The sequence below is a fragment of the Copadichromis virginalis genome, linkage group LG3 (genome assembly GCF_057382275.1).
Source record: "Copadichromis virginalis isolate Kocher_CV1m ecotype Utaka linkage group LG3, C_Virginalis_male_GT1.1, whole genome shotgun sequence".
NCBI lineage: Eukaryota > Metazoa > Chordata > Actinopteri > Cichliformes > Cichlidae > Copadichromis > Copadichromis virginalis.
Window position 1 is genome coordinate 8,501,069 of NC_140620.1, and position 16,791 is coordinate 8,517,859.

A 16,791-nucleotide genomic window follows, 5' to 3' on the forward strand; every position below is an offset into this window, starting at 1 on the left:
CATTATTCGCTTGCTTGTTACCCACAAGTCTACTGTTGCTTACAGCGCTGTCGGCCGCTGTTTTTTTCCCTTTTACATTCTTCCGAAAAGAAAACCTCATTTCTGCTGTTCAATACTGAACAAATTTAAACTTTTTAAAATTATTCAAAATGCAAAATGCTTAATCGTGTCTCTAATAAAACCGCTGTAACTTCAGAGGTAATGTTCATATGTTGATTAATGGTTTTCTTTCGTTTTTGATGTACTGCAGAATATTTTTATAAAATCCCAGGCCAGGAAAATCACCTTCAGGTTTTTCTGTGTTTTATCCTCAGCTACTTTGACACAAAGGCATCTGCTGTGATGCTCACACCCGTGATAAAGTGTTGTGTGTGTCAGCTTCCTTTTTATTGATACAAAAATATGTAAATGTACTGATCTGAATTATATTTCTGACTGTCAAAATTTCCCAGATTTAAATCGAATTAAACGAATCGATTCGGGACCTTGTGAATCGGAATTGAATCGATTCTAGAAATCAGTGACGATACCCAGCCCTAATGGATAGTTAGAGCATTATGGCTACGGTAGACAGGGGCCTGACAGACTGGGGCATGGCAAACATAAGAGACACTGTGATGCTTCGTCAAGGGAGTAAGTTCACTGCCTAGGCTGTTGGTTCAACTGGTGGCATATATCTTTACATGGCTCCTGAATGCATAGTGATGTTTTGAGAGGCCTCGTTCCACACAGACATGCGGTCCCTTGGAGCCACATATCTGGAGATCCTAATGGGGTCTGCGCCATGGATTGTCAAAACACAAAGAGAACTGGCTGCATTAATGGCCACCAAAACCCCACCACATGTCCTATCACATATCAGTGACACACAGGTTTCTTGGTGGTTTGGTGAGCTATGACCCTTCCACATCTGATGTTGTTAAGTTTCTCAAGTTCCCTTGATCTTGCAAACAGATATGGCTACAAGTGGTAATGTTGCTACAGTCTGCAGTTCAAGAGTCTCTCAGTGTTAATTATGTTCTACATTAATTATTGTGAAAAATGGCACCTTGTCAATTGTATTTCCATGTTTTTTGTCATGGTCTGACCAAGCCCTGCTAGGCGACCTGATCGTTTATGTTTGTGCTTACTTTGATGCTTCCTCGGAGGCGGGTCCACCAACCCGGAAGTAGCTCCGTTCGGAGTTTCTGCACACCGCCGATTAATCAGCACTCACCAGCTGCTGTGAATTATCCGCCGTCAGACCCCGATGTATTTAACGCTGTGACCAGGCTTCAGTCAGCGCTGGTTCATTAGACTAAGCTCGTTTGTAGTGTTTAGATCATGTACTTTTTCATATTCCCTTTCGGATTGCTTCTCACTCTTTTTTGTCTTTTGCACCAGGAGGTGGAGAGGAGAACACGGGAGCCAAATCACGAGCGGGGAATTAAACGCACGAGTATCGCCTGTTTTGCCATCGCCGTACTGCACTTTCGGGAGCTGGGTGAATTGACCACGGGGAGCCACGGCCGAAGGATTTCCCACTGGACTGTTATTATTTCACACTGTAAATAAATTCACTGTCTCATTGCAAAAGGAGATCTGCATTCAAGTCCGCTCCTTCCACACACCACAACATTTTTATTGTATTTTGTTGGTCACACAATTGTCAAATTATCTGTTGATTGTAAACAAGGACAAATAAATGTTAACAATGTTGTATGATTTTATTGGTCATTGGAAATGTTTAACGATGCACCTTCTATTGTCTCTCGCTTTAGAAATATGTATATGTCATTTGCCTCTGCAAATGTAGAAGGTGTAGGAACTGCATTTGCAGTTATGAATTTTTGGACTAACATGAGGTATGCAGCAAGACAACCATCAGGTGTGCAGGGAAACTGACAGTTTTCTAAAATGTTCTGGCACATGTCTCTGAATTCCTGGTTTGGTACCAGTGAAGACTCTTCTTCTCACAGATTAATTGCTTGGTGTAGTCCAAAAGGTCTATGTGCAGTAGGGCTGCCATGATTAGTCCACTAGTCACAATTGCGTCGATTATCAAAATCGTCGACGACTAATTTAATAGTCGACACGTCGTTTGAAGCTTTAAGAGTGTAATAATGGACTGAAACAGAAGATGGCAGCACTGCATGTACAAGAATGCCAGCTGCCGTTAAACCCCGAAGAAGAAGAAACTGTGTCCGAGAATTCATAGCATAGCCCAGCGTAGCCCTGCTCAGTTTCCAACAATGGCGGCAGCTAGTTAGTTTTAATATTACTCGTATTATTCTTTCTGGGTCACAAAATAAATGTGTAACATGTTTTCAGGCGATAATGTAGCTGTGTAAACCTTAAATATTTGCACAGTTTCTCAAGACACCACATATTTTCAAAAGCGCTCCAACATTTTCGGAGGCGTCTGTTACCCACCAGTTCGATAGCTAACTGGGGGTTCAAGGCTCACTAGAGCCGGTGAGAATACCGGACTCCCGGCAAATTGTTTTCAAACCCACCGCCATCTTTCACTACTCAGGTTAAACATGATATATAAGTCACTTAGATAACTTCAAAATGTTATTGTTTGGCCTTTTTCAGTATTTTATTTGTTCCTGAGTAAATCGGTTTGGCTGAGATTAAAGTTATAGTTTTTAACTGTTGTGAATTTTAGCACTACGGTTAGCATTTACAGGATATTGTTTTTGATGATATTATACAAAGGACCCTGTTTTTGCAATGGCCTTTGTTTAAACTTCATCTCCTCTTGCTGCGACCCCACGGCAATTTCCTTTGGTCTGCTGATTTGGAAAATCCAACAGTTCATCTATATGTAAAGAAGGCACTTAAACTGGAACAGGCATAGCTGCGTTGATCCTGCTGTGGTATAGTGGGACAGAGTGCATTCCTCAGTGCAGCCTGCTAAAGATCACACACCATTGATTATGTGCCTTTAGGTATATATGGTTAAACATTTCCTAATGCAAATAACTACATGTAGTATTCTACCATGTGCAAACTTATATCACTAAAGGATTCTAAATGTCTAGTGTTTAATGGACCTGTCAAAAGTATGTTGAGATTATAGAAGGCCCCTTTCAGAGCTAGGGGGAACTTCCTTATATGGTTGTAACTTGTAACTTGAAACTTGTTGACACACGAACCCTTCTGCCTATAAAAACCCTGCACAGAAGAATAAACTTTGAGTTGATTTTGGGAAAGCAACCTGAAGCAGTCTCTGTATCATTTTGTTCTCCCAGGCTACTCCCGGCGCTGTAACTAACCCGCTGAACGGCATACCTGAGCTTACTTTGAATAATTAATTTTATACAAAACTCTGCTTATCGCTGCCCACGTCTCGAAGGAAACTCGATCCACGGATGACCCGGAAGGAGAGATTTCTTTCAGTTTTTACACAGCTGAATAAACGTCAAGCAGACAGCTGATTATCAGAAGTGTGAGATGCTGAGAATATACTCCGGTGTCCTGTTATATTTTAGATAGCAAGGAGCAGATGGATTTATTAAACTTCACCGAAACAATCTTCAGATTTCATTAAGATTTAATAAACTATCATTTTGTCTTCATTTTAAGTTAGCACATACCTTAAACACTTAAAGCTGTAAGCTAATGATAGTTATATAAGAGCAGATGCTGCTGGTGCAATAAGCTGTACGGATGCATGATTTGATTAGTGGACTAATCGCAAAAATAACTAGAAAAATTTGCATTTCCTGCGAAAATGCTGTGTGGATGCCTTAACGCTGAAGATGTCTGCAGAAAAAAGCTGAAAAAGTTGAAAAAAAAAGGTTGCCCTGAGCAGGATTCAAACCTGGCCCTCCTGGTCTAAGGGCAGCTATTTAGCTCACTGAGCCAAAGTCATTCTCACAAAGAAGAGGTGGAGAGATTGACAATTGTGCTGAAATGAGCAGAAGCTGCTGAGAATTGTGCTGATAAGAGGTGGAAAGGCTGAAAATGTTTCAGAAGAGGTGAATAAGCAGAATTTGGGCAGAAAAGAGGTAAAAACTCTGAAAATTTTGCTGAAAAGAGTTTTTTTCTGAAAACAGCAGAAAAAACTGAAAATCTTGCTGAAAAGAGTTGAATGAGCAGAATTTGTGCTGAAAAGAGGTTTTTGCTGAAAACAGCTGAAAAAGCTGGTATTTGTGCTGAAAAGTGGTGAAAAAAACGAAAATTGTGTTGAAAAGGGGTGAAAAAGCTTAAATTTGTGTTGAAAAGAGTTAACAAAGTTTAACTGTTGACTGAAAGAAATGTTGCCATAAGCGGGATTTGAACCCAGGCCTCCCAGTCTGAGAACGGACGCTTATCTCACTGAGCTAAAACACAACTCAGTCCAGCATGCAAAATCAGTGAGGCCAGTGATAATGTGTTCCATTCATTTCAATGGTCAAAAGTCATAACAAACATCAGCAGAAATAGCAGAATATTTTAAAGTTTAAACATAGTATTTCTGCTAAAACTTAGTATTTAAACTAAATAATATTTTTTTTCCTGCCAAATCATAGCATTTGTGCTGGAACACAGAATATTCTGCCAAATCCTACAATTTGTGCTAAAACATTATTTATGATTTAGTAGAAACACTGGGACTTGGTAGAAATACTATGATTTACATGAAATACTTTGACTTAGCAGAAGTACTACAATCTAGGAAAAAAGTACTACAGCATAGCAGAAATTCTATCATTGAGCAGAATTACTAGGATTTAGAAGAAATACTAAGATTTGGCACAAACACTGATGTGGCTCAAGAACCTTTATTGTGCAGTTATACTATGATTTGGAAGAAATACTATGTTTTAGCACAAATACTATGATTTGGCTCAAATACTATGATTTGGAAGAAATACTATGTTTTAGCACAAATACTATGATTTGGCTCAAATACTATGATTTACCAGTAATACTATGTTTTGGAACAAATACTACACTTTGTCACAAATACTATAATTGAGTACAAGTACTATAAGTTTACAGAAATACTATGATTTAGCAGAAATGCAGTGTTTTTGCAGAAACACTGTAATTTCGCTTAAATAGTATGAAATAGCAGTAATACTATGATTTGGCAGAAATACTACTTTTTAGCACAAATACTATTGTACAGAATGGTGTACGTCAGTTTAATGCTGGGTGGTGCTGCAATAGTAACTATCCTCGGTCAGAAGGAGAGGCTGACATCCAGGGATTAGATTACCACAGGTGGAGTTTATTGCGGTCAGATGGATGGTACAGGGAGGTATGGCATACAGTAGGAGGATGTGGAGAGGTGATATGGTGTGGTTTCTATGATTAAGAACAGGGTATGCATTACAACATGCATACAGATTAAAGATTAAGAAAACTGGCAACAAATTCCTCCACTACAAATCAGTCTGATACCACTTTTTACAGGGTTCCCGTTTACTAAGGCACTACCCAAAAGGCGCCACAAGAGGGCAGTCCAACACAAGAGATGACCTATTTACACTGATGCACTTAGTAAACAGCCCCTACTTAGCCACTACATAATACAGTGATAATGCAGTATTCAAATTCAAACAAATACTATGATTTGGCAGAAATACTATGACTGAGTAGTAATACTATAACATAACAGATTTCCTAAAAAAACTATGAAATTGCAGTAATTCTATGACTTGGCAGAGATACTACGTTTTAGCACAAATACTATAACAACGCAGAAATACTATGACTTAGTAGTAATACTATAACATAACAGTTCAATGTTCTTGCACAAATACCACAATATGGCAGAAATACTATGTTTTAGCACAAATACTGTGATTTGGTATAAATACTATGATTTGGCACACATACTATATTCCGCAGATACACTATAACATAACAGATATTCTAAAACTTAGTAGTAATACTATAACATAACAGAATTATTATTTGGGCACAAATACCACGATTTGGCAAAAATGCCATGATTCAGCACAAATATGATGACATGGCAAAAATACTATGATTGGGTACAAATACTATGATTTGGCACAAGTACTATGATTTAGTACAAATACTATGATTTGGCAGAAATACTCTGATTTAGCAGACGTACTATCTTTTGGTAGAAATTCCTGCTAAAAGGTAGTATTTCTGCGTTTTAGCAGAAATACTGTAATTTGGCATAAATACTATGCCTTAGTAGTAATACTATAACATAAGAGATATACTATGGTTTTGCAGACATACTATGTTTTTGCACAAATACCATGATTTGGCACAAATGCTGTGATTTAGCAGAAATACTATGATTGGGTTCAAATACTATGATTTGGCAATAATACTGCGTTTTAACAACAACTACTGAGATTTGATTGAAATACTATGATTTAGAAGAAATACTATGACTCCATACAAATACGATGCTTTGGCACAAATACTATGATTTGGCAGAAATACTATGACTTAGTAGTAATACTATAACATAACAGATTTCCTAAAAAAAAACTATGAAATTGCAGTAATTCTATGACTTGGCAGAGATACTACGTTTTAGCACAAATACTATAACAACGCAGAAATACTATGACTTAGTAGTAATACTATAACATAACAGTTCAATGTTCTTGCACAAATACCACAATATGGCAGAAATACTATGTTTTAGCACAAATACTGTGATTTGGTATAAATACTATGATTTGGCACACATACTATATTTCGCAGATACACTATAACATAACAGATATTCTACGACTTAGTAGTAATACTATAACATATCAGAATTATTAATTGGGCACAAATACCACGATTTGGCAAAAATACTATGATTGGGTACAAATACTATGATTTGGCAATAATACTGCATTTTAACACAACTACTGAGATTTGATTGAAATACTATGATTTAGAAGAAATACTATTACTCCATACAAATACGATGCTTTGGGACAAATACTATGTTTTGGTTCCAATACTATGATGTGCAACAAATACTATGATTTGGCACAAGTACTATGATTTAGTACAAATACTATGATTTGGCAGAAATACTATGCCTTAGTAGTAATACTATAACATAAGAGATATACTATGGTTTTGCAGACATACTATGTTTTTGCACAAATACCATGATTTGGAACAAATGCTATGATTTAGCAGAAATACTAAGATTGGGTACAAATACTATGATTTGGCAATAATACTGCGTTTTAACAACAACTACTGAGATTTGATTGAAATACTATGACTCCATACAAATACGATGCTTTGGCACAAATACTATGATTTGGCACAAATACTATGACTTAATAGTAATACTATAACATAACAGATTTCCTAAAAAAAACTATGAAATTGCAGTAATTCTATGACTTGGCAGAGATACTACGTTTTAGCACAAATACTATAACAACGCAGAAATACTATGACTTAGTAGTAATACTATAACATAACAGTTCAATGTTCTTGCACAAATACCACAATATGGCAGAAATACTATGTTTTAGCACAGATACTGTAATTTGGTATAAATACTATGATTTGGCACACATACTATATTTCGCAGATACACTATAACATAACAGATATTCTACGACTTAGTAGTAATACTATAACATATCAGAATTATTAATTGGGCACAAATACCACGATTTGGCAAAAATACTATGATTGGGTACAAATACTATGATTTGGCAATAATACTGCATTTTAACAAAACTACTGAGATTTAATTGAAATACTATGATTTAGAAGGAATACTATGACTCCATACAAATACAATGCTTTGGAACAAATACTATGATTTGGCACAAGTACTATCATTCAGTACAAATACTATGATTGGGCAGAAGTACTATGTTTCAGTACAAATACTATGATTTGGCAGGAATACTCTGATTTAGCAGAAATACTATGTTTTAACATAAATACTGTCTTTTGGCAGAAATTCCTGCTAAAAAGGACTATTTCTGCTTTTTAGCAGAAATACTGTAATTTGGCATAAATACTATAATTTGGGATAAATACTATGATTTGGCAAATATAATATATTCAGCACATATATTATAAAATAACAGAAATATTATGATTTGGCCTCAAAACCATGATTTTGCACAAATACCATGATTCTGCAAAAATACTATGATTTAGCAAAAATACTATGATTTAGCAGAAGTACTGAGATGTAGCAGAAGTACTTTGTTTTAGCAGAAATACTATGATTGAGGAGTAATACTTAAACATAGGAGAAATATTGATACACAGACACACATACACAGACAGTAAAGGGAACAGGAGCTGTGGAGAGTCTGGGCTTGGTATATGTAGGTCAGTTAAATTAGCTGCACCTGCTGTAGTCAGCCCTTACACACACAGACACAGAGAGAGGTGTGAGTTTTCTTCAGTGTATTTCTGACATTCAGGATTCCCCTCGAACAAATGGCCATAATTTCCTAACCGTAGAGGCTAGAACGGTCATTCAGGCATCGTTTTATTCAGAAGAGATGGGGGAATCTTCAGGTCTTCATAATTCAGAGATAAAACATAAATTATTAAAGATATATGACTTGTAATACACTGTAACTGAGTAGAGGCGAAGCAAAAACTGCCTTGACTTGTGCTCAAACAACCTTTGGTAACTCTAAATCTATATGGAGCATCAAAATCATTCTTTCACCGTAAGAAACAGCAGGCTTTGGTGAACAGTTATGGAAATTTTCAGGGCTCTGTGGAAATCCATCAAAAAGATATGACGAGAGAAAAAAGTGCCTCATTTCCAGTGTTTGAAATCTGATGAAATCTGAGCGAGGGACAAATTTCCTACCCTCAAACAAGTCCAACTCATTTCAGAACGGTAATAGGTGAGAAAGAAATTCTTGAATTGTGAGCGTCAGGAGTGTCTGAACATATACGGGGACAAGCCTCATGTCTTAACTTTGCTTCGTTAAGGAGATATGACAATTTGAAAATGCCTCTCATTAGAGAAATCCAGCGGTGATTTTGAACAAACTCTCCATTGAGTTTATATGGAGAGTTTTCTGACTTTGTGTTACTCTGAGGAGATTTGCAAAATATCTATGAGTCCCACAACAATGATAGGGACATTTTCTGAAAGCCAGCAAAAATACCTACGTTTTGATGTATAATTTGTGGGGCTTGAGTGGAAATTGAGCGAGTAGCAAGAAGTTGTTTGGACATGAAGAGAAAATTCAAACAGTTTCACTGTCCCCTCTGAGTTAATTGCATAGCAACCATAGCAACGCATGTATTTTCTGAAAAATCAAAATTTTGCAACTGAAAACTCAAAGAGGGATAAGATTAAAACGGTAGAAGATCTGAAAAAGCTGAATCATACAGGAATAGCCAAATCATTTGAGAACATTTTAAAGTTTGAATGGAGTTTCTAGGTGAAAGTATGAGGCAGTAGTTAAGTTTCAAAGACAAGAAAGTTTTAGCAGAATTGTGGAAGTTTCCCATTCATTTCAATGGGACAAATTAAAGGAAAAAAGTGTAATATTTTAAAAAGTATAATAGTAATAAACACCAAAAGTCATAGCCGGCATTAGCAGAAAGAGCAGAACAGTTTAGAGTTTGAACGGTGAAAATAGCACAAAAATTGTGGAAGTAGATCCACGGCAAAAAGTGTACGGAAACACCCGGAATAATAATAAAGAAGAAAGAGAAACAGGATCTCAATAGTGTGGATGCCTATTAAGGCATCCACACAATGACTACTCTGAATACTGAATATTCGAGACTCACGTTACTGACTCGTGAATCATGATTCACAAGCGCAACTGACTCATCCCTGTCGCTGTTAGCAAACTAATTCCATTAGTAGAAATATATCTAGCTTATAATTAAAATTGTGGGGGGAAAAGCAACAACCAGTTTCCTAACAAAAACATTTCTGCTCTGAACTGGAAGAAAAAACCCTGAGTAGAAGCTCACATCAAGACAATAGCTCCTCCGTTCACAGTAGCATCGCTCAGCTAACATGCTAACAGCACATCTGAGTTACTCACCCCCTCCCTTGCTGTGCTGAATCATAGCATGTACAAATCACTCACTCACCCCCTCCCTCCTGGCTCACAGCTTCTTCTTGGTTGGCAACCAATGTTAAGGCGCATGACACATTTAAGGAAAATACTAATAAAATAAAATAAAAATAACTAAATGTTCCCTTTAGAATTTTTGCTCTTTTTTTGCTCTATAAAATAGTTGTTTTCTTTTACAATCATTCATCTTAGCAGTAGGATTTACATGAAAAGAGAAACAAATGAAGTTTGAGTGAAAATATACATTTTTGCACTCTCTGGTCAAATGTCTAAGACATCTAGAGCCCGACAATATTTTCACGGACCGGCCTTTAACATGTCGCGGATAAATACAACAAAATAAAACTAGTACCGGTACCGAAAAAAAAGAAAATTTATTCATAACACACGTGAAAAGACCCAGGAAAACCAGTAAACGATAAAAACGATAACAAAATAACGCTGAAAACCGATAAAATCCCTGAAAACTATACATTTCACACCTGAGCCTCAACTCTCGTGGCCCGGTACCAAACAACTCACGGACCGGTACCGGTCCAAGGCCCAGGGGTTGGGGACCGCTGATCTAGAGAAATGTAAATCGCCGCTTGATTAATTCATTTGCTTAACTTGTTTTAAACCGTAAACAAGGCGCGAATAGGACACCGGAAACAAAGGAGTTTTATTTCAGGAGTTTCCGCACCAGAAGTAGCATATGCCTCTCCTCTGCTCTTCTCCCTGTACACCAACTGCTGCACCTCCACCCACCAGTCTGTCAAGCTAATCAAGTTTGCAGATGACACCACCGTTATTGGGCTCATCTCGGACGGGGATGAGTCTGCCTACAGGAGGGAGGTTGAACGTCTGGTGTCCTGGTGCAGCCACAACAACCTGGTGCTGAATGCCCAGAAGACAGTGGAGATTATTGTGGACTTCAGGAAGCACACAGCCCCACTCCCCCCCATCATCCTGACTGACACCCCCATCACCTCTGTGGACTCATTCCGCTTCCTGGGTACCACCATCACCCAGGACCTGAAGTGGGAGCCCACCATCACCTCCGTCATCAAGAAAGCCCAGCAGAGGATGTACTTCCTGAGGCAGCTGAAGAAATTCAACCTGCCAACACGGACGATGATGCAGTTCTACACCGCAATCATCGAGTCCATCCTCACCTCCTCCATCACTGTGTGGTACGCTGGAGCCACTATCAGGGACAAACAGAGACTGCAGCGTGTTGTGCGCTCTGCTGAGAAGGTGATTGGCTGCAGACTCCCATCTCTGCAGGACCTGTACACCTCCAGGACATTGCGGCGTGCAGCTCGGATCTCAGCTGACCCTTCTCACCCTGGACACAGTCTGTTTGACCTGCTCCCCTCAGGCAGGAGGCTCCGGTCCATTCGCACCAGAACCTCTCGCCATAAGAACAGTTTCTTCCCCTCTGCTGTCGGACACATGAACAATAACCGTATGACTGTTCCCGCCACTAACACATGACCCTATGCTGTGTTCACTGCATCATTCCATGTTTGGCACTGATCACCACCTGCACTCATGTATATATCTTCTACGTAGCACTCTTAATTCTTATTCTCATGTATATATCTCATGTATATATCTTTCTACGTAGCACTTTTAATTCTTATTCTTACTTTTATTTTTTCATGTCTATTTAAGCGCAACTTATGACACTATGTTTGCACTGAAGCACCGCAGCAATTTCCTGATATTGTAAACATTTGGCAATAAACCCCTTTCTGATTCTGATTCTGATGCTAGCGTGCACATAGTCTATAAGCAACATCTTAACATAACAACTTAGGAACCATGGCATACACACAGAAAAAAGATACAAAAACAGACAAAAACTAAGAATGCTGGGTAGGGATGGGTATCGAAAACCGGTTCTTGTTGAGAACCGGTTCCCACTGTTTCAATTCCTTGGAATCGTTTGCCACTTTTAAAAACGATTCCCTTATCGATTCCAGTCGCCCCGAATGACGTCATCACGTTGAGTAGCGTCTTTTACCCAGTAGGAAACACGGCGCCTGAGCGGCACAAACGCTCAAAAGTTTGGTTACACTTTATGAGAAAGGATGACAACAGGGCAACGTGCAATACTTGCAAAGTAGAGATTTCATCAGAGGGAGGAAACACTACGAACATGCAAAAGCATTTGCTCAAAAAACACGCGATTGCTTTCAACGAATGTCGTGTTTTTGATCCGCTCCGGACTAGCGAAGCTCAACCCAGCAGCAGCGGTAGCGTTTCCACGTCCTCTCCCGTTAATACTGCAGGTAACTAATCAATTAGCATTGCATATTATGTTAGCGCGATTTACCTTATTACAAAACCTGCTATTACTGTGCGTTGCATTTAGTGACCATGATGAGACAAACAGAGTCTGGCTCAGATGCTGGCAGTTCTCGCTGCAGTCTACCGGTAGCGTCTCCTTTCAGGCCTGGATAGACGAATGTCACCGAGCAGTGACTAAGTTTGTGGTCAAAGGCTTGCACCCATTTGCCACAGCAGATGCCCCCAATTTCACTTTGGTAAGTGAATGTGTTTAATTGTAGGCAGGACATTACTGGATATTCTTGTGTAATTGCTACAGAATAATTTATGTTAAACTTTGTTATTGCTACAGGAGAATATTTATTTTATTATTTTACATATACATTTTTTTTCCTGGGGACCCTGTGACACCCCATTGAAGAGCCGTAGGCTGGATCTCTTAAGATCTCACTGTTGGGTTTGTAAGGCCATGTTACTCCTAAATTTCTATCTTGTTCAAAGAGAAGATATAAAACACAGTTCTAAGCTAATCGACCTTAGTGTTCTCCTTTTTAAAAAAAAAGAATCGATAAGAGAATCGATAAGGAATCGAATCGTTAAACAGAATCGAAAATGGAATCGGAATCGTTAAAATCTTATCAATACCCATCCCTAATGCTGGGTCAACATGACCCAGGATCATGACAGATTGATTGTTTGGCTTTGGAAAAATATATTTCCTTAGAATTTATGATTCACTCAGTACTCTTGAGAAAAGTGAAAAGGGATTCAAATGTTATATTTCTCAGTATCTGTAAGCAGCGGTCCCTCGTTTATCGCGGGTGTTATGTTCTAAAAATAACCAGCGATAGGTGAAATCAAGTAGCCAATTTTATTTTTTGACAGTGCAAAACGTTTCGTCGACATACAGCACTGCACTTCAGAGTCACACTGCTAGCAATCGATGCAGCGATTCTGTACTGTACAGGAGAGACGTCACGGAGGAAATCGTCTGCAGCGATCAGGATGCAGGACACAATGTGACGTAAAAATAAGCATGCAAACTTGCACTAAAAAAATCTGTGAAACAGCGAGGTGAAAGGTGAACCACGTTATAGCGAGGGACCGCTGTAATTTTGAAGTTAAGTCAGAACATACCCTTCGTACATACAATGTATAGAAACCGTTACCAGCAATCATTCATTTTTTGTGTGGCTTTTTTTCACGATTTGTTAACATGCTGTGTAGGTGTGTACTTGACTAGCTGATATTACGGTGGCCCTGAGAGGCCAAATGGACTGCAACTTCAGAAAACACTTGCAAAAAGAAAAATGCTGCAAAGAGGAAAACGCTGCACTGCAACTTCAAGAAAAACGCTGCAAAAAGAAAAGCGCTGCAAAAAGAAAAGCGCTGCAAAAGCACAGCGGAAATAGGAAAAAAGACAACGAAAATGTTCCTTGTGGAGACAATAACCCGACGGACCAGCTGCACGAACCAAAACATGCTAACCAGTGCGCTAGGACTGGGACATGCTTCAAAGAAGTGGAGGAGAGGTAAATGTGTTGTAATCTCATGATTCTAATAATACTACAGATATCTGGAATATACATTCAAAGGTAATTCTAACAAAGATAATGTTTAATGTAGCCTTAGAAATGAAGCTTTCTGTTGTCTTTTTTCCTATTTCCGTTGTGCTTTGTGTGCTTTTGCAGCGTTTTTCTTTTTGTAGCGTTTTTCTTTTTGCAGCATTCTAAGCACAAGTATTTATGAAGCTGATAAGATGGTTCAAGATACTGAGCTTTTGAAAATGGTCTTAAATCATCTCCTGCTGAGTTGCTTGGATTTCACTTGTAAACAATGTTCCCTCTAAGCTGCGTGTGTGCGCAATTGCTCACTGCTAGCACACAGAAAATCTGCGTTGTGCACAGAAATGTGCTGAATGTGCTGGACCAGCACCAGAGAGATGGAGGAGGTGCCACAAGCAAGACCTAGGTTTGTATTTCCAGCTGATGGCTGCCATGTCACTAAGATGTATTCAGAAAGATGCAAACAATCCTGTTAATAAAGATCTAACAAGTAATATCTAAAAAATGCACTACTAACAGAATACTTGCCTCTTTAAAAATATTCATGGTGCTGGGGTTTCTCCTCCAGGGCAGACACCTCAGCAGATAGCTGAGAGTTACAGACTCTCTCCCAGACCACAGACTCATAAAACAAGTCAGAGCTTTATATAAAAAAAAGAAAGTTGTGTTTTCAAAATTGGAGTTCAAGTTATTTTTACTTCCAATAGTGTTAACATACTGCACAGGTCACGAACAAGTTTTTTTGTAATTTTCATTGTAAGTGGGATAAAGCAGTTAAATTAAAAGTAGTCTAACATAAATGTAAATGCTGTAATTTGATTATTTTAATAAACCATGTAACTTGGATGGATTCAATGCTGGCGTGACCACAGTGCACACGTCTGCTGTTGTTCACAGTGGTCGAAGGGACCGCTCAGGGAGTTTGTGTGTTCGCTCAGACACACAAAAATTTAGAGGGAACATTGGTGGTGACAGGAAGTTTTAAAACAGAAAGTGACACCACTCAGAATAAACTGTTCAAACAAGTCAAAGACATTTCTACATCAGGGAATAAAGACGAGTTTACACATACTGACAGCTCTGCAGTTCAACACAAAAAACATGAGTCAGGTATGAAGCTGACCTTTGACCTCAAACGCAGAAACAAATGGTGCTGATAACATCACTGCCCTGGCACTGTACACTATGATCATAAATGTGCATTCATCACATTAATATCACCTCTCATCTGCTCTTGTAGAACTGCTTCATCCTTTTATTTTAGCTGGTGGCTCAAAAAATATAAAAACAAAATTCAAAGAGCTTGTAATAGCTATTGTTATTAACAAACTGCTTCAAGGCTAAATCAGCTGGTCTGATGCTTGTGGCCATTAAAAGCTTACAATAAACAACATTTTTATAGGTCACAGGAGGTCAAAGGTCAGAGCTCCTGTGGGTCTGAGGGCGGCCTCAAGCTGGAGAAGGATGAAGGAGTCTGACCTGATCCAGTGTTTGACATGAACACATCACCACTGCTGTCAGTGAGCCTAACGACAGCCGTTAGCATCATTTCAGTGTTTCAGTCATAAAAACACTTCCTGTCACTGTGGTGGTTACAGTGACATCATGCAGTTTGTGCTTTGACCTCCAGAGGGCGACAAATCAGCACAGACAGAGAGCTCCATTCAAACTTTGCTGCCATCAGGAATAATTCTTCAAATATAATCATTAGACAATCAGTTTAGTGCTGAAATATTCAAACTAAGAAGAGCAACGAAGTGATGACACATGTTTGTGTTTCAAACAGGAAAACCAGCAGAAATAAAATCTCCTTTGGAAAACCTGCCTGAGATTTGGGAGTTTCCGAGGTGCACCTGAATGTAGCACAGACAGTTTCTAACGATTCAGATTGTGGAGAGGGCCTCACACAACTTTATGGGTGTTTTCTTCCTGCTCAAACTTGACTTTTTCTGTCCTGAACTTCCCGTTTCTCCTAACTGATGCTGATAACTCTCTGTGAAGCGCCACGTGAAGGTAAGTGAAGCAAGCTGTAATGTTTTCCTGGTATCAGCTGTGTGCAGCTTAGTTCCAGCACTTAGTTCACGGTAATGGACTCGCACCTGGACCAACGAGGCCCAGTGTTAAACGCTCTTCCCCCTTTTATTGTTTGTGCAAATGAGTGTGATAATGTAACCGGTGTATCCCTGCGTTGTGTTTGACAATGAAAGATAAAAAGAAAGAAAGACCTACAAGTAATTAACTCATCCCACAGGGGAATTTGTAGAAAAGGGGTTTATTTTTACATTAAACATCAAGTACAAACTTACATGGAACATATTTGAGACAAGATAAGAGAAAAACAACACAAAATTCGACATTCCTACCAAAGAAAGGTAAAAGAAAGGAAAGACTCCAAGTCATTAACTTGCTTGCTCCAGCTCCTACAACCAAATGCAAACAATAGGGAAGAACGTTAGCTCAACCCATCACAACTTCTAAACTAGCAGGAATTATTTATTCATGCTAGCAATGAGAGTGCCTATAACACATATGCAGCACATGTGTACTACACATTTACAGCATCTAGCAAAATCTGGCATAATAATTGTACTGAAAAGACAACCAGTAACATCGGGGTGGCTAAATACACATATAATGTGTATTTAGCCAGTGTTGTACAGTGTTGGAAAAGAAATGATACCAACCTCTCCCATGGGGGAATTGTAGAAAAGCGGAGAGGCCAAAGGGGTTTTATTGATGCTGCTCACAGACAAACATGAGCCTTTGGTCAGTTTTGCTACCATTGTTTTCCTGATGTGATGAATGTGCAGCTGGAAACATTTGGAGTTGTTGAGGATGGGTTGACACCAGAGATGGTGAAATCTGATTAATCGGATTACAGTAACACGTTACAAGTAATGTGTTACTGTAATCTGATTACTTTTTTTCAAGTAATGAGTAACGTAAGGGAT